Source organism: Protopterus annectens, chromosome 1.part2, assembly GCF_019279795.1.
Source record: "Protopterus annectens isolate FY-2018-M chromosome 1.part2, PAN1.0, whole genome shotgun sequence".
In the NCBI taxonomy this organism is placed as follows: Eukaryota; Metazoa; Chordata; order Ceratodontiformes; family Protopteridae; genus Protopterus; species Protopterus annectens.
The window spans coordinates 774,575,470-774,595,498 of record NC_056727.1 but is presented as its reverse complement, the minus strand read 5'-3'; positions in this window follow the sequence as shown (position 1 = coordinate 774,595,498).

The window sequence follows — 20,029 nt, the reverse complement described above, 5'->3', positions numbered from 1 at the left end:
ATTGGTGGCATGCTGCCATCAATGTACCTGCATGCTGTTGTAATAGCCGCTGTGGTTCCATATATGCATCTGTTCAGTTTGCTATGCAACTGTTCCACATCTGGTGTTTGGGTTAATGGGAATATTATGCATGCTGTTATACCTAATCCTGGAATGTGTTGACTATTACTAACCCACATATGTTGATAAAATTTAAACACCATAGCGTGTTTGGTAAGGCCGGTCCCAGCAGACCCACCTGTCCCACCTCAGCTGGCCGTGGCACTGGACACCAGCATGTCTGGGGCCCAACCCAGGACCTCCTCATCTATTGGTCCTGCACCACCTTTGGGTGAAACTGCCTCAGGGGATGGGGCTCACCCACCCCAGGCGCGGGCATGGACAGGAACCTGTTACCCTTCACCAGGTCTGGGTCATGGTGCATAGTGAGCTCCTCAGGGAGTTCGAAGATCTGCTATGCCAGCTTGAGGGCCATTTATTGCAAATAGAGGGTCAGACTCGCTCTCCTACTCAGCCCTCAGCACAGCCACCTTCGAGGCTGTGAAGGTGCAGTGGTGACTGCCCATGGGTGGGAACCTCAGTCCCACTGTTTCCACTAGGGGGCTCATGGGCTTCTGATTTCCAAACACCCCTCCCCATCAAGGTGTTTACCCCCACATGTGTCATATACCATCTCTGTATGCATCTCGTTTGTCTTGTCTGTTAACCTACCCAACCTACCTCCCCAAATATACCTAATATCCCTCCCCAAAATCCCACTCTCACCTGAAAAAAAAAATAAAAAGGGCAATCTGTTCCCCTAAAAAATCTTTCCCCATACATAGCTGTCCATTTCACACGTGTCCACTGGACATATGTAATCTGGTCTAAGTGGCTTAACAACACATTATTCTTGCCCTCACCTCTCTCTCAGGGATATGAGTGTCCAAATCTATCTCCAAATTTAGTGTAAATGCACACCTGTTGCCGTAGAAGAAATGGGCAGCTATGGACCTTCCCTACACCCTTCCTGCACATCCCTAGCTATTTTCCCTACTGTCTTTCCCTCTTTGTGCCCCTTTTTCACCACTTTCCTAGCAACCCTTTTTCATTTCTTTTAAAGAAATTAGCACGGGGTAAGCGGGAGTAAGCACTTTTAAGCAGCAGTAAGTGGGTTTAAGCCTGTTTGCATGTGGGTAAGCAATGCCTACACAGGTTATGCAATTGAGAAACTAAATCAGTATAAGAAACTGTAACCAGAAGTTAGTAGTGCTTACCTCTATGCAAACCTGTTTACAACTGCTTAAAAGTGTCTTAGTCACTCTGTATCCAACGGTCCTTGTTCTGCCCAGCAACAAAATAAACAGCCTCTCCAAGGCTGAAACCCAGGACCCTGCACACCATAGCCAAAGTGATTTATCACTAAACCATGTCAGATATACACAATCTTGATGTTTTCACAAACATATCATCCAACACAGTCATATTTATATATACATATACATACATCCATCTATAAATATATATATCTATATATATATATATATATCTATATATATATATATATATATATATATATATATATATATATATATATATACATATACAGATATATATATCTATAAATATAAAAGAGAACATAAATTCATATATGGACACAGGCACCGTTAATGGGGGTGAGGGGGCCCAAGCTAAATACGTCTTGTACGCATTGATATAAACCCCCCCCACCACAGCCAAACAGGTCTGCCCTGCAATACAATACCAACTGTTGCAAGTTCCATAACCAAGACCCGACACAACATGAGCACAAGACATTGGAACTAGTCAAACTTTCATTTTAAGCACTCAAAACATTCCTTTTACAGTCCAGCACTTGCTAAAATCTCTTATTAAGCACTAATAAATGCTAGCACTACACCCCACTATACTATACAGAAGTACAACGATCTCTATTCGTCCCTACCGGACAATCAGTAAAACAGTACACTTTATCTGTTCAGGCATGTCCAAAGGGCAGTTTCAGGTGTACTCTCCAGTCCAGATGGTGAATCTGGGCATCTTGAGGCAATGTTACAATTGCCTCATGTACACAGACAGCCCTCTCCTCCTACCAACAAACACAAATGTATGCGAGAGATGCAACTATACAGCCAAACTGGAGGCCAAGCTCTCTCAACCCAAGACTGGAACAGTCAGTCATGAGGAGAAGGGAAACACTTGCACCACACTACCAGTCTCACATAGACCAGTCATATCAGCACCAGCAAATAACACACATAAATACACAAAAACATACTCGGAGGCTCTAAATAAAAATCTGCCTAAGAAGCAGAAACCTCCAAAGTAGACATCCAAGCAACCTCCACCCCCCAACAACAACCACGTATCACATATTTCACAAAGTCAGTGTGCCATACAATCACTGCCCTTAAGGCTAAATAACACACCCAATACACTACTAATATATAACTCTATTGTCAGGCACACTGACGTCCCACTCACTAGACTGAACAAGGAGAAGGATACTGTAAGCTGCCTGGCAGGTGCCAGGATCCACCACATAACACAAGCACTCAGGTCACTCCAGAACAGGTACAAATATGACTCTGTCATTGTCCATGTTGGTGTGGATGACCTGAGATGTACCTCCCTGGACTACATGAAAAGAGACATAGAGGAGCTCCCTGATCATGTAGCCCAGGCCGGTATGACCCTGACCTTGAGTAGCTTCTTGCCCTCACTAAGAATGATGCCACATGTTGCCCTCACTAAGAATGATGCCACAGTATAAAGATAAAATGATCAATTTTAACAATTGGCTAAGCTTTTGGTGTCATTCAAAGGGGATCCAGTGTTTGTCAGCCTGGGATGACATGCTCGACAAGCCACGTTGGTTCACCAGAGACGGCTTGCACCTGTCACCCTTAGGCTTCCGAATACTGGCCAAGGCTCTTGCCACCCCCATAGTGCCTTTTTTTAGGCAAGGCTCAAAAGACAAACCCACCTCCATAAACAACACAAGAAACCAAAAACTGAGGCTAATGCTACTCAGTGCCAGAAGTCTAAACCTCAAAATACACGCTCTCGAGGCACTCCTCTGTATGGAGAGAATCGATATTTGTGCAGTAACAGAAACCTGGTTCAAGGCTCCAGAGAGCACCCCAGCACTACCAGGCTATAACTCATACCATACCTTTTGGCCCCAGAACCCAGACCGAAATACAAAAGGCGGGGATGTATCCTTTTTCATCAAAGATATCCACACCTCCAGGTTAGTGGCACAGCACGAGGCCTCGGAGACCATCCATGTGCAACTAACAGTGGGCAAAGCTGCTTTTCAGATTGTAGCTTGTTACAGATCACCCACCCTGTCTCAGCATCCCCACTCAGCATTCCTGAGAACACTAGAAAATATGAAGGTCCTCCCTAACACCATGATATTGGATGATTTCAACTACCCAAATATTGACTGGTAAAACTACTCAAGTACTAAATCCTTTGCCCAGTGATTCCTAGAGTTTATAAACTCAAATGCCCTGGAACAACTGGTCACCACTCCCACAAGAGGTGACAACATATTGGACCTGATCATCACAACATGGGGGACCAATGTTCCACAACAGAGGTAAACCCGTCGCTGGTAAGATCAGACCATAAACTAATCACACAGGAAATCCACATCCCAACCTCACCCCCAGTCAAGGAAATCACTGTGAAAAACTTTTCAAAAGCAAACTTCACACTTCTCAAGACTGAGGTGGAAAGTTTCAAAGCCCCCTTGCTAAAGGATAATGCTGCCCAAACAGCAGAATCCTTTACAAATGCATTCTATGAGCACCTACAGGAATGCATGGATCGAGCCATCCCAAGTAAAACCAAGACTCACTCCACCAAAAAGAGGAAACCAGTCTGGTGGACCGCGGCCATAAATAAGCTATACAACAGAAGAAGGAAACTATTAAATGATAGAGCAAAATCCCAAAAAGGGAAGGCATCCCTGATCAGTATCAGCAAGAAACTATGACTCCTCATAAAATCATCCAAGGCCAGCTTCGAAAGAAAAATTGCCAAAGACTCTAAAGATAATCACAAAGCCTTCTTTAGCTATGTCAAGAATATAGGTGGCAACTCTCAGATCTGCTCTGAACTAGTGCAAAATGGCAAAAAATACACTGAACCAACTGGCATTGCCAACATCCTGGCTGACAGGTTCAGTGCTAACTTTACCCCCCACCCCCAAAAGGGCCTGTGTCCATCCCAGAAGAATGAAGAGCGACAGACATCACAGACACACAGGTGAAAACAGCCCTTTCCAAAGCCAAAAACACAGCATCAATGGAACCGGATGGTATCCAGGCTGCGTCTTACACTAGCTCCAAAATGAACTAACCCCTCACCTAAATTCACTGTTCAAACTCAGCCTTACCACAGGCTATGTACCCAAAGAATGGCATACAGCAACAGTTATCCCACTCCACAAAGGTGGTGCCACAATGGATCCTGGAAACTATTGCCCTATAAGCCTGACTAGCTTGGTCTGCAAATCTATGGAGAGCATCATCATGGAACCCATTACAGAGACATTGGCAACCTCCAGACACTGGACCCTACCCAATTCGGCTTTGTTAAAGGCAGATCTTGCCTCCTAAACCTAGTTGACTTCTTTGAAATAGTTACCAAGGCCATAGATGAGGGAAAGGTAGTCCACACAACCTACCTGGACCTCGCAAAGGCCTTCAACACCATTCCTCACTCTGGCGTTATAGATAAGCTTACCAGCTTGAACATTAACCCCTATGTCACGAGATGGGTTGCCAACTGGCTCATGGATAGAACTCACATGGTCAGAGTTGCGAGTGCTATGTCCGACTCTAAACCGGTTACAAGTGACATCCCACAGGGCTCAGTCGTGGGACCCTTCCTGTTCGGTATATACTTCTCTGAGGTACAGGCAAGCATGGGAGGACTATGGCTGACCAAATTCACAGATGATTGCAAACTGGAGGCCTTAATCGACTCTCTGACTGACACAGACATTCTCTAGAAGGGTCTCACGTTGATGAATACCTGGTGTCAGAATCATGGCCTCAAACTAAATGCCAAAAAGTGCATAGTCATCCCCTTTGGGAAAAACAAAGTGCCCACGAACTACCACATAGGTGGTAATCCAGTAAGTATGGAAGATGTAATTAGGGATCTGGGGACCCAAGTAGATAGCAACCTCTCCTTTGATAATCACATTGCCAAAGTGGTTAGAAAATCCTTCTGTGTAGCCCACCTAATCACAAAAGGGTTCACATCTAGATCAAGAGAGGTTATTGTGCCCCTCTACTCATCGCTCATCAGGCCCATAATAGAGTACAATGCCCCATTTGAGATGTACCTTACTTGACACCTGCAACAGCTGGAAAGACCACAGAAGTACCTCACCAAGAGGATCGTGGGCCTCAAATAGATGTCCTACGCAGCTCGACTAAAGAAACTCCAGCTCTACTCGGTTGCTTACTGCCTACTCAGAGGTGATCTCTGCCTGACGTACAAGGCCATGTCTAACCCGGAAATAATGGACATGCTCCACCTCAAGAAAACCAAATCTCTTAGAGTCACATGCTCTAGGGATTTAAACCTCAGCACAATAAAAAATAGGACATGCTGGAGGGATAGATTCCTGTCCCAGAGACGTCCCTCGCTCTGGAATAGAATCCCAATCTATGTTAGGCAAAGCCCCTCACTGACTCTCTTCAAAAAAAATCTTGATGAGTGGATGGGAAATCATAAATTTACCCCTGGGATCACTTCAGTGGCCCTGCTGGACAGAGGCTCAGGAAACTAATCTAAAAGGGAGGCAAAAGGCAACACATTCTGGCTAGGCTTATAAATACCCTTGGGCAGATAGCCTAATACCTACCTATGAACCTATGAACAGTAATCTATCCCACCTGTATAATGTCAGGTTGGTATCAATAACATATCATGCAGTACAGTCTGGCTACTCTAGGGAATGTACAATGTGGAAGCAATAAACATTTCTAAGATACATATACACACACACAGATATGCAGATACACACACAAACACACACACACACACACACACACACACATATATATATATATATATATATATATATATATATATATATATATATATATATATATATATCTATACACACGCACATACACACACACACATATATATATATATATATATATATATATATATATATATATATATATACATATATAGATATATATGTAACTGCACATACACACACAGAGATATGTATTGGAAGATACATATTTAGAGGGTGCACACCATGCGGAACAACCAGTATTCCTACAGTTGTCACCTTATCAAATGGACAGTGTATGAGTCACCCATACAAAAGACAATTGTTGCCTGAAACATATACCCACAGAGAAGTCAAAGGATATAACACCACACACATGTTTGCATACATGAGAAAGCTTTATTTGTGTACTATTACAGTTATATATGCCATGTCACATAGCTGTTTAGACTTTGAAATACATACAAACAGATTAATGCAACTCTCAAACAGATCATTTAATACAGTAATCCGAAAGCATAACATATGTTGCTGTCCAGGCCAAGGCCTTCATGTAGTACAACAGTAAAGACAGACTGGCCCACAGGATAATAAACAATCAACAGTAAGTAATGCAGATGTATATTCCAGCAGCCTCTAACTACACTCTGTATACAATCCCTAGAGGGAAAAGACTTTACTTGACACAATGGGATGTATCTGTTACATAACAAGGCATAACTGAAACCATCACAATCACACTGGTGTGAGTGTGCAAGTTCTCTTGTAAGAGGTATTGTCACCTGCTGTCTGTAACACTGCTGCCCACACACAGGAAGAATTTCCACCATACAGGAAAGGTAAAGGGACCACGCCCACATGATGTAGGGATTTATATTAGTAGGAGATAAAAAAATACTCCTGCAAGGAAACTATCCAAAACAGACCTCATTCCCACAACAGGCATATGAATTATATATGCATGTAATTGACTGTAGTACTTAGTCCATAATAATGGGATAGATGATGTGGAATGAGTTATATCTGCATCAGGTGTTGTTTTTGTAATGATGTTCAGCTGAACAACTGCTATGGACAATGGAGTCTGTCCCTGTAGGTAGTGGGTCATACCCGTTAACTGTGCAGATCAGCACTGACTGACAAGATATAAGCCAGCATAGCCCCCCCCCCACATATTATAAACATTTTAAACTATACACAGTGATACTTACAAGTGCAATAAATAACTGTTTCCAAAAGAGTATATATAACCAAGATATGAGGGGGGCTTCACCCTCCACACCCCCCAATGGGGGGATGTGCCCCCCACACACCCCCTTAGTTTATATACTAACTCCAGGATTGCACTACAGTGGGGAAAAGGCCATTTATAACCTTCAACAAAATGAGTTTCAAAGAAATTAGTTTTCAGTGAAATGAGCTTTCAGTGAAGTGGCCCTAGTAATTTCATTTCAGTCAAGTGAGTTTTCAGTCAACCGTAGTAGACCCCTAAATATTTATATTTATATTTATATATATATATATATATATATATATATATATATATATATATATATATATATAAATATGTGTGTGTGTATACAAACACACACACACACACACACACACGTATATAAATACATCTCCCCTATATTTCCATCACATAGCTGCATGCTATGTGTGAGGGGACATCACACATAGCAATACACGCAGATATATACAGCTGTAAGTGTGTGCAACATGGACGGTTATGTCACATGTGAACCCCTTGTTGGGACCACATTGCCTTTGTCTGTGAAGTAGGGAATGGGAATTTGGGGAAGGATAGCAGGTATATTTGTGGAGGTGGTTTGGGTTGGTAGGTATAGAGGACAGCCTACAGGGGTGGTATATAACACATGTGGTGGGTAAACACCCTGGGTGGTGGGTGTGGTCTGTGATGTGGAAGACCCATGAGCCCCCATATGGAAACAATGGGAACATTGCTAGTCATAACAGCAGCTTCACAGCCCTGAAAGTGCCTGGCCTGGAGGCTGAGCAGGAGGAGCATGTGGACCCTGTGATTATGTACTGAGGGCCTCAAGGTGCTATAGCACATCCCACAAGTTTCATAGGTTCATAGGTTCATAGGTAGGTACTAGGCTATCTGCCCTAGGGCATTTATAAACCTAGCCAGAATGTTGGCTTTCCCCTCCCTTTTAGACTAGATTCCTGAGCCTCTGTCCAGCAGGGCCATAGAAGTGATCCCAGGAGTAAATTTACGATTACCCATCCACTCATCAAGATTTCTCTTGAAGAGGGTCAGTGAGGGGCTATGCCTAACATGGACTGGGATTCTATTCCAGAGCAAGGGAAGGCTTTGGGATATGAATCCAACATGTCCTGTTTATTGTTGTGCTAAGGTTTAAATCCCTGGAGCGTGTAGTTCTAATGGATTTGGTTTTCTTGAGGTGGAGCATGTCCAACAGTTCCGGGTTAGACATGGCCTTGAATGTCGGGCAGAGGTTGCCTCTAAGTAGGCGGTAAGCAACTGAGTAGAGCTGGAACTTCTTTAATTGAGCTGCATAGGGCATATGTTTGAGGCCCACGATTCTCTTGGTGAGTTATTTTTGAGGTCTATCCAGTTGTTGCAGGTGTCGGGTAAGGTACATCCCAAATTGTGCATTGTACTCAATTATGGGCCTGATGAGTGATGAGTAGAGGGGCACAATGACCTCTTTTGATCTAGATGTGAACCCTTTTGTGATTAGGTGAGCTATATAGAAGGTTTTTCTAAATACTTTGGCAATGTGATTGTCAAAGGAGAGGCTACTATCTACTTGGGTCCCCAGATCCCTAATTACTTCTTTGGTACTTAGTAGATTACCTCCTATGTGGTAGTTTATGGCCACTTTGTTTTACCAAAGGGGATGACTATGCACTTTTTGGCATTTAGCTTGAGGCCATGGTTCTGACACCAGATTTCTGTCTCCATAAGGCCCTTCTGGAGGATGTTTGTGTCAGCCGGAGAGTCTATTATGGCTCCCAGTTTGCAATCATTTGCGAACTTGGTAAGCCACAGTCCTCCCATGTTTGCCTGCACCTCAGAGAAGTATATACCGAACAAGAGGGGTCCCAGGACTGAGCCCTGTGGGACGCCACTTGTAACCGGTTTAGAGACGGACATGGCACCCGCGACTCTGACCATGTGAGTACTATCCCTGAGCCAGTTTGCAACTCATCTCGTGATGCATGGGTTAATATTTAAGCTAGTAAGCTTATTTATGATGCCAGAGTGGGGTATTGTGTCGAAGGCCTTTGTGAGGTCCAGGTAGGCTGTGTGGACTACCTTTCCCTCATCTATGGCTTTGGTAACTGTTTTGAAGAAGTCAACTAGGTTTAAGAATCAAGATCTGCCTTTAGCAAAGCCAAATTGAATAGAGTCCAGTGTTTGGAGGTTCCCAATGTCTTTGTTTATGAGATCCATGATGATGCACTCCATAGCCTTGCAGACCAGGCTAGTCAGGCTTATAGGGCAATAGTTCCCAGGATCCCTTGTGGCGCCACCTTTGTGAAGAGGGATCACTGTTGCTGTACGCCATTCTTTGGGTACATAACCTGTGGTAAGACTGAATTGGAACTGTGAATTTATGTGAGGGCTTAGTTCATTTTGGAGCTCGTGTAAGACACAGCTCAGGATGCCATCCGGTCCCATTGATGCTTTGTTTTTTACTTTGGAGAGGGGTGCTTTCACCTGTGTGTCTGTGATGTCTGGGGGATTGCATTCTTCTGGGATAGACACTGGCTCTTTTGGGGGGAAGGGGGGGTAAAGTTTGCACTGAACCTGTCCACCAGGATGTTGGCAATGTCAGTGGGTTCAGTGTATTTTGTGCCATTTTGCACCAGCTCAGAGCATATCTGAGGGTTGCCACCCAGATTCTTGATGTAGCTAAAGAACGCCTTGTGATTATCTTTAGAGTCTTTGGCGATTTTTCTTTCAAAGCTAGCTTTTGAGGATTTTATGAGGGATCGAAGTTTCTTGCTAGTACTGATCAGGGATGCCTTCCCTTTTTGGGATTTTGCCTTTTCGTGTAATAATTTCCTCCTTCTGTTGTATAGCTTATTTATGGCCGGGGTCCACCAGACTGGTCTCCTGTTTTTGGAGGAGTGAATCTTGGGTTTACTTGGGATGGCACGATCCATGCATTCCTGTAGGTGCTCATAGAGTGCAATTGTAAAGGATTCTGTGGTTTGGGTAGCATTTTCCATTTGCCCGGGGGCTTTGAAACTTTCCACCTCGGTCTTGAGAAGTGTGAAGTTTGCTTTTGAGAAATTTTTCACAGTGGTTTCCTTGGCTGGGGGTGGGATCGGGATGTGGATGTCCATTGTGATTAGTTTATGGTCTGATCTTACCAACGAGGGACTTACCTCTAATGTGGAACATATAGCCCCCATGTTGGTGATGACCAAGTCCAATATGTTTTCCCCTCTTGTGGGAGTGGTGACCAGTTGTTCCAAGGCATTTGAGTTTATAAACTCAAGGAATCATTGGGTAAAAGAGTTGGGACTTGAGTAGTTTTCCCAGTCAATGTTTGGGTAGTTGAAGTCCCCCAATATCATGGTGTTTGGTGAGACCTTCATATTTTCCAATATTTTCAGGAATGCCGAGTGGGGGTACTTAGTCTGGGTGGGTGATCTGTAGCAGCCTACAAACTGAAAAGCAGTTTTACCTACTGTTATTTGCACATGGATGATCTCTGCTGCCTTGTGCAATGCCACTAACCTGGAGGTGTGGGTATCCTCTGTGGAGCCCCCTATGGAACAAACCCTGGACCTGACCTCTGGTGACAGGATCATGTTTGTGTGTGTTTCCAGGGGGGAACACCATCCCATGAGGTGATTCCACCTGAAGGTAGTGCTGGACCAGTAGATGAGGAGGCCCCAGGGTGGGTCCCACAAGTGATGTGGCCTGGTAACATGGCCAGATGAGGTGGAGAGGTGGTTCTGCTGGCAACTATACCCTAAACATGCTATTGTGTCACTGTTATAGAACATATGTGGGTAGTAATAGTCCGCACAATCGCAGAACATGTCCAACAGCATGCATAGATATCCCCAATAACACATAACGACAGATGTGCAACAATCACATAGCAAGAATACCACATGCATATATGGAACCATAGTGGCCCTGACAATGGCATGCAGGTGCAATAGTCCATAATAGGCCAGCAATGATAGTGTCCCCACAAGGAACATGGCTACAAACACATAGCACAAAGCGTGGTACAATACAATATATGTCCCAATGGTAGGTAAGCTGTAGCCATACCTATTGAGTTGTGTGAACAGTTTGTTGTTGCAGATATGGTGGGGGTTGACAGAGATGTGTATTAAGAACTATGGTAACCTTGCCGTATGAGTTGCTCAGACCTCTTTCCATCTTTTTGTCTTTCAGGCAAGATGTCCCACGGCTGGTTAATATATTCAGTGGCAGAAAATGATGTCATTCTTAACCACCTGATACAGCACTACCAGGTTCTCTTCAGCAGGATAGCCCATGAGCAGCAGGAGCAGACCGCCCTGTGGAACGATCTAGTCCACAGGGTCAATGATGTTGACCTGCATAACCACAGTTATGAGCAGATCCGGCATCATTGTAGCGACCTGCTTCGCAACGCCCATCGGCGTGTTGCTGCAGTCCAGGGGGATCACCTCACAATGGGGGGGGTGTTATGCCATCCATCTCCCCGGCACACACTCCAGAGGAAATCCTCGCCTGCCTCGTGGCACCTGCCCGCCCGTACATGCAACTGGTGGAGACCATAGTGATGGTGGGTGCTACCCACACACCGGCTGAGGAGACTGCAGGTAAGGCCACATGGCACATCAGTAGACCAATGTTGCGTATGCATCTGCATCTGTATAGCTAGATTATGCATATGTGTATATATATATATATATATATATATATATATATATATATATATATATATATAGAGAGAGAGAGAGAGAGAGAGTCTGTTGCTGCATAGTAGTAATAAACAGATGTGCATAAGCTGTAGTATTGTGGACTTGTACTGTTGATGTACTGTAATGCTGCACCCACCCTGTACCAATGCCACAGCTGTGGCCACTGACATCACATCTCTCACACTCTTATGTAGGTCCATCTGGTATACCACCAAGGCAGCAGCCTGTAGCTGGTGGGTATGGTTTATGTTCATGCTTGCCAATACACTGGTCATGTAATGGCTATGGTATATTACATGAACACACTTATCCATAATGTATGCCGTACATGTTCACGTATTGTTGCTGTTAACTGTACTGCATCACAATGGTGACCATGATGGGGTATCTGAAGGGTATGTCAGACACCTGCAAGATAACTAACATCCTGTCATTGCAAAATGTGTCCACAGGGATGAACATAATGGTGGGACACATGGCCTACAGTAGGGACGTGTGAAACATCACCCTTATACAGTGCTACAACAGTGTATATACCAGTATAACAATGGCAACTGTTACAGATCTACACTACGGCATATCATAATACTGTGGTCCAAAACCCTTAACACCTGCAATGTGGTCCCAACATAAGCACTGAGTGTGTAATACAGAATTGTAGGTTAGGGCAGCAAATATGGGGAATACTTACCTTCACAAACACTGGAAGCATATGTGTGCACACACTCCAGAGAATTTTTTTATTTTATTTATTTTTTATTTTTTATTTTACATTTGTTGACCGGGCTAGTCCAGCTGGATTTATGTCCATTTTCAGTGGAGGCCCGGGGAGAAAAGCTCCAGAGGTTAAATCAATTTTAGAAATACACAAAAGACATGGTACAAATGTGTTATACATCGGGAAAAATAAAATGTTATTACATATATTATAGATCTTAACTAACCAAAAAATCCTAAATTAGAAAGTAATTAAGTTAGAGGTTAACTACTAGCAATACAAAATAAGAAGGTAAGAAATATTAAAGTGTATAAAGTAATATTTACAAAGAAAAGGGATAATTTGTCAGTTGAAGAGTTGAAGTAGATGTGGAAATCCAAGTGGGTAAGAAAGGTTTATGATAGAGTAAGGTGAAAACAGGTTAGTCTGGGTTGGTACAAGAGCAAAGCCAGAATTTATTAAGATGTATTAAAAGTTGTTTCTTAAAGAGTGGAAGAGTGGGCAAAGAGGAGATATCAGATGGAAGATTATTCCATATTTTACCTACTGAGTTAGAAAAAAGACAGTTGCCTGCAGAATTAATAATTTTGGTAATATTAACAAGTAGTTTATCAGAGGAACGTAGTTGTTTCAGGTTAATATAGGGAGTCAAGAGGTTAGAAAGAGCTGGTGTTTTAGAAGGTTGGTATAGAATTTTATGTGCAATTAAGAGTTGTTGAAAAATGAGCTTGTTAGGGATTTCCAGCCAGTGTAGTTGTTTTAGGTTTAGACAGTGGTGAGATCTAAACTGGGATGTGGTGGCAATGCGGGCAATATTGTGGTAAGATGTAGTAAGTTTCTTAAGGTTACTTTTAGATAGATTAGTGTAAATAGAGGAAGCATACAGAAGGATAGAGATAAGGTGTGTTTGGGCTAAGGTTGTCCTAGCTTCAGGTGTGAGGAAGGGCTTTATTCTGTACAGGGATCCAATTTTTTTATTAACTGCTTTTATTGTGTTGTTGATTTGACAATCATAGTTAAGATTATTATCGATAATAACACCAAGAAGTTTAGTTGTGGAATCAGGAGAAATTATGATGTTGTCAGTTGCAGTAATACAGAAGTTTAACAAAGTAGATTTACGGGTAGGTGAAAAGAGTAATAATTTAGTTTTCTTAGGGTTAAGGAGTAGACAGCGATTGGAGAACCACTGTTCTACAGTTGAGAAGGCTGATTGAGTTTGAAACTGGAGTTCTGTTTGAGAAGAAGCAGTGCAAATTATAGTGGAATCATCTGCATATTGTATGCAGGTAGTGTTAGGGATAGATGATTGGAGGTCGTTAATAAAGATGGAAAATAGAAGTGGGCCTAGGATAGACTCTTGAGATACTCCTAAAGAGATAGGGAGGAGAGCAGATAGGGAGTTTTTCCAGAGTACGCTTGCTGATGGTTTTCAAGATAGGAAGAAAACCAGGTTAAGGAAGAGGGATCCAGGGCCAGAGATTTTAGTGTGTACAGAAGAAGTGTATGATTAACCATATCAAAGGCTTTTGATAGGTCTATGAAAAGAGAAGATGTAAGTTTGTTATTGTTGCGGTTGAAGTTTATGGTGTTGGTAAAGGAGAGTAGAGCTGTGGTAGTACTGTGAGCAGGTCTGAAACCATGTTGAGTGTCAGCTAGAAAGTTATTATAGAGGAGATGGTTGAGTAGTTGTTTATGTATACATTTTTCCATGATTTTAGCTAAGGGGGATAAAAGTGCTATGGGACGATAGTTGGAGAAATCATAAGATTTGCCTCCTTTATGTAGGGGTATGATATGTGATATCTTCCAGATTGTTGGAAAAATACCTTCTTTTATTGATCTGTTTATTAGGATAGAGACAGGGTAAGCAATGGCTTTTGCTGATAGTTGCAGTAATTCCGCAGGAAGCTTGTCTGCGGAAGGGGTGGTAGGGTTTAGTTTTTGGATAAGAGATTGTATAAAGGAGGTAGATACAGGTTGTAGGTGAAGGGGAGGGATAGTGTTTATTAAGGTATGTGGAGGTAGTTGAGAAGTATCAGGAGATAGTTGGTTGGCTAGAGTTTGTATAGAATTGGTGAAGAAGGAATTAAAGTTATTGGCTGTTAGTGTGGGATTATCAGGGTCAGAATCCTGAGGGTTGGGTGTAATTATTTTGCCTGGGGTCAGCAGATTATTAATACATGACCAGAATGTTTTTGGTTCCTTTTTGGTAGTTTTTTGAAGTTGAAAGTAATAGTTCTTTTTGTCTGATAGAATGGCTTTTTTAGTACTGTTTCTAAGTTCTCTAAAGTTTTGGTGGTCAGTTAGACGTTTGGTGGTACGCGATTTATGCCAAGATTTATTTCTGAGGGTTATTTTATGCTTAGTATTTGTGGTTAGCCAAGGAGCAGTTTTAGTTTTGGTTCTAATGGTGCGACTTGGGGCGTGTTGATTGAGAATAGCTAGGAATGTAGAGTTGAAGTGTTCTACTGCTTTGTTGAGTGGAAGATATTTTAGTGGGGCCCAATGACATTGTAAAAGTTCAGCTTGAAATTGATCGGGGTTAAATTGTTTTTTTGAATGTAGAGTTCTGAAAGTGGTGGGTAAGGTTAGGTTGGTTTTGCTTCTAATGATATAGGTTAGTGCATGGTCACTAAGGTCATCTGGAAGGATACCTATTTGGTAGGTTTGCAAGGGGGTATTAGTGAGAATCCAGTCTAGGGTGGTAACCTTATTGTTTGTTTTATTGATTCTAGTGGGACTATTGATAAGTTGTTTGAAGCCATAGAGGTTGACATGGGAAGTAGGGTTAGCATTGTTACAGGAATTCCAATCTATGTTAAAGTCCCCTAGGACTAGTGTTTCTTGTGGAAGTTTGATAGAAAGTTGGTAGAGTATATCTTCAAGGGTGTTAATGTTATTTCCAGGGGGGAGATATGCACAAATGATGTTTATTGATTTAGTGGTATTGATTTGTATTTTGGAGCTAATTACTTCTGCATTTGTATTTTGGGTAAGAGTCAGGTCTAGAGGAATAAGTTTTAGTTTTGCTTTGTGCAGAATGGCTACTCCACCTCCTTTCCTGGTAGTGCGATCAAGTCTAATAATGCTATAACCAAGTGGGGTAATTTCGATGTCTTTAATTGAAGGTTTTAACCAAGTTTCGGATAGGCATAAAATGTCAAACTTTTGAGTTTCCAGCAGGGCATGGAGTTGACTAATTTTGTTACAGATACTACATATATTAAGATGGGCAATGTACAGGGAATTGGAAGGTTTCGAGTATGAGAGAGATAATGGTTTAGTTTGGTTTTGTTCTATGTTGGTTATAATATGATGTGGGCCTGGATTGGGGTGAATATCACCATCTTGTAGTAAGTGGAGAAGAGTACGATATATCTGTTGTTTAAGTTTATAGTGAGAATCATACAGTAAAGGCAGCTGTTGAGGTATTGCCTAGATGCATTTGTCATGGAAATGCACCTTTCAGCAAGTACACATCCCCAGTGTCACACTATGTATTGGTCTGCTGTCCAAGATGTTTGGCCATCAAATGTGCACACTTACCTGCAACAGAGGCAGGCGTGGCTTGCACACATCTTACATGACATGGTGTGGGCCCCATATCCAACAGGTAGCACCCATAAGCTGCACATGTAGCCATACTTCACCATTGCATATGCCATGGCAAACAGTGCAGACAGTCATGTATGTGGCAAGGATGTATGGGAGAGGAATGATGTAGGAAATAAACAGATGGCCACCCAAGACAAATTATGTCACATGTAGCAAACTGGTCATGTGGCCTCCCACTAACATGCCACAACACTGAGGGGGTAGCAGGAATGTCCAGCAAGTGCTGGCTGTGCGGTACCTGTGTCAGCAATTGCCTGGACTCTGCAAATGCATGGCCTATGGGTTAGAGTAATCAGATGTGACAGTTGTACCACATGAAACATCAGTCAGGCCTCTCTACAGGTAGTGTATGCATAACAGAAGAGGTCCCCAACAGTCATGCATTGCAGTGTGTACTGGTGTACCATGACCACGTTGGAAACCTATAGACAGTATCATGTAAGATACAGGTGCTGCACAACCAATGCTTCACCACATCTCAGGCCCACCATCCCTATCTGTATTGCACTGGTGCCAGTGTACATCTGCATGTTTGCCAGTCATTAGCTGGGACTAGGCTGTTACATGTGGTGTTCAGTGTTTTGGTCACTGCAAACTGACACACATGTATAGGCCATAGTTGTCAAACATCTGCAAAAAGGCTGAAGGTGGGGAGGGTGTGTCAACATGACACACCAGTGCAGTGCAGCAGGTATCCTAAGGATGCTATAAATGGCTGTATCTGCACACATTCAGGTTCAGAAACTGTGGCAGACATAACCCTGACTCCACAGCAATAGTGACGGCAGTGTGTAAACTCAAAGAGATGTGCACATGAGTAGACCTTGCTATTATGCAGAGTTGGGGGACATGTGTAGGACAGACTGACCATATACTGGCAAATTCAGATGGCACATGCTAGTATACCCCTGCCAGGAATAGCGACTGCTGTAGTACACATAACAATAGGTGCAACAAACCGTCATTCTAAGGGAGTGCACCCATGGAGTGTATGCATCACAGTCAGCATCTGCACACCTAAAACATTTGTTAGACATTGCATGTGAATGTACAGGACATATGTCACATATCAGGCTCATGTAATGTTAATATATGCAGTGATGTGGTCCCATGGCATATCAAGGAAGAGTGCGTCATATAAATAAGGGTGTGTACACTCCCCATAGCCACAGTAAGGTTTGACGGTTGTCAGTGTATTAGTATCATATTGGTCATACATACACCGCTGATGTTAAGATCTGTAAACCAAATATCAGGCATTCAAAAATGACATCTGTCCACATATCATCCCAGGTATGTGTCAGGCAAACACATAGGGGCCATGATTATACCGAGGTTATGGATAGATGGTTGGGTGAGATGGTGGGCCTCATAAACCCTAGTTTGTTCATGCTCAAACATGTGGTGGGAGTGGGGCAATGGCCGTGTGGATGTAGGCCAGCTACACCAACAGCTGGTGGTTGGCATGGATGTGCTATGACACCAAGGCACTCCTGTAGTGGCAGTACCAGCCCCAGCACTGCAGGGGGGGGTACTGCCAACACCACACCACAGCAGGCCATGTGCACGTGGCCCTGGCCAGTCCCTGGAGGGACCTGGTTCCAGCGGACATCTGGAGAGAGTAACACATTGAGACCTGTACCTGGACATGCCCATGGAACCCCTGGCAGGCACAGTCCATGTGTCCGTGGCCGGAGGCAGTGAACTGCACACCCTGCCAGGTATGGTCTTCAGCTGTCCAAGAAACACCTGTATAGGGCAGCCACATGGCAGAACTGTGTGCATGCATACCCACACTCTATACAAACACACCTAGGGCAACCCCATACCTACACACACCACATAATCACACCCATTTCAGCTAATTACACCCCTCACCCACACACATGGTGTCAAACATATGGCCAACCCTCGGTCTCTGGCAAACCAACAATACACCCTGTGCATATGATATCTGTACCACATCCCTGTCATCCATAACATTGATGCAAGGACAGGCTAATATGGTTCTGATGCACACAGTGACTGTACTACAGTGTACCAATGTACTGCTGTGGAACATGTTGTCAGCAGTAATGTTTAATGCATACATGTCAGTTAGTGTAGCTGTTCAGCCATGATGCATTATAGCTGTTAGTAACACTGAGTGACTGTGGTCTCCATAATGTTATCATTTGTGTTGTAGGTGTACATTTGTCAGCAGCAGGATGGTCTGCAGTCATATTCCACAAGGGGTATGGCACTATGGTGACACCATGGCTGTGACATATCCTGGGTACAGTTTAAAACATGTCACAAGTCTGTATAACAGTTACTGCCTGTGACACATGGACAGGTGACCTGCCGGGACATGTATAATCAGCAACCTAATGTAGATCCATCTACATACATACACACTTTTACTTGGCAACTCTGGGACTAGTCCCCTACTTAGGTATGTAGTGCTACTGATGTGTGTGGCTTTCATTGCACACACCACACAATGTTTAGGATGAGGTGTGTTCCAGGTTACATGTTATATGCAGAACATCCCCAGACATGTACAGTATGGTAATGGGGGATGTAATGGTTGTACATGGACAACATATAGTGTGACATACCATCATATACACACTAACAGACACATAACAGGCAGACACACATCCGAGAGACTTGGGCCTATTGTTGCTAACTTGTCAGTGTGTCCAATATGTTACAGGTAGGCTGCACACAGCACATGCATAACTGGGCTGGCATGTGGTATCAGTTACCTATATGGTTGATGGTGACAGTGGTCACCATCCAGTGGTACATGGGACATGTACCAGGGGTACCATGGTGTAATGACAGTGTACACAGCACCCACACCCCACAGTGGATATTGTACACACTAGAACCCATGATGACACTCTAACATACCCACCATCACACATTGCCCACTACTGTGATACAACCCATTGTCCATCCCAACAGTGGTACTACAGGAATATGCATCTAGTGCACATGACACAGGCATAGTAGGGTGGTGCATTGTCATGCCTCACCTATGGGCAGCAACATCACTATCTGTAATACTATGTGGCAATAAATATTGTAATAGGTGCATGTGGCCTCAGAATGCTGTACCCTACAGATATACAGACATGCACACATACACACACTTGCCAGAATTCAATGGGTATCCCATGTCTATCAACCCATTTGTACAACATGGTTGTGCTGGTATGGCAAGGCTCATGTAGCCATTAGGGAGAGGAGAGTAACAGGGAACATGTAATGTCTGGTACAGCAGCAGATACATCTACCTATGGCAATGGGTCTTGTGATGTGTGTGAAGGCCCTCATGGTATTCCCAATTACAGCTGTACTAACACACAGACACTGATATCCTTAGTTATGCACACATACACATTTGTCAGTACTGGGGTGCATCGCTGCAGATGGTCATAGGTGTGTACCTGGCTATTGTCATTGGAGAGATGGGAAGTGTAGGGGATGTGTGTACAGTGGTATCATGCCATCTGCCATGTGCCAGCAGGCAATCTATCAACATATACCACTGTGTTGACCCTCAGGCTGAGAGTGACATGCATCAGCCAATCCTCTGGGTGCCTCCTGCAAATAGCCACTGAGGTGATCCAGTTGACATGTATGCAACATGTATTACAACACATGGTTATTGTCTGTGATGGAGACCTGTACCCAAGCATTTTCTGTTGACTGTGGTAGTG